At 61.3% G+C, this 297-nt stretch overlaps 1 protein-coding gene across 1 annotated transcript in view; it reads left to right on the top strand.

The window, feature by feature from the left end:
* Window positions 1-297, top strand: part of SLC11A2 (solute carrier family 11 member 2) — a 37,885-nt gene that overhangs the window by 8,101 nt on the left and 29,487 nt on the right. The window lies entirely within an intron of this gene.

Genomic DNA, 297 nt, shown 5'->3' on the forward strand with positions numbered 1-297 from the left:
CCTGAAGAAGCCTCCCACGGGAGGGACCCCAGGGTGCAGCAGGGGAGCAGCTCCTGTCCCTGAGCAGCGGGAGAAGGGGATGAACTGCCCACGGCCCCCACCCCATGTCCGGGCCCCCCTGGGGTAGGAGGCGGAGCTGGGCAGGAGGGAGGGGTGGGGGGAAGGTGTTTTCAAGGGTTTGTTTCACTTCTCACTACCCTGCCCCGATTTTGTCGGCAATAAATTCATTTTCTATCTCTAAGCCGAGCCCGTTTTGCCTTCAATGGCCCTGAGGAGTGACCTCTCCCGGTCCTTATC

The sequence above is a fragment of the Corvus brachyrhynchos genome, unplaced genomic scaffold (genome assembly GCF_000691975.1).
Source record: "Corvus brachyrhynchos isolate BGI_N302 unplaced genomic scaffold, ASM69197v1 scaffold193, whole genome shotgun sequence".
Taxonomy (NCBI): Eukaryota; Metazoa; Chordata; class Aves; order Passeriformes; family Corvidae; genus Corvus; species Corvus brachyrhynchos.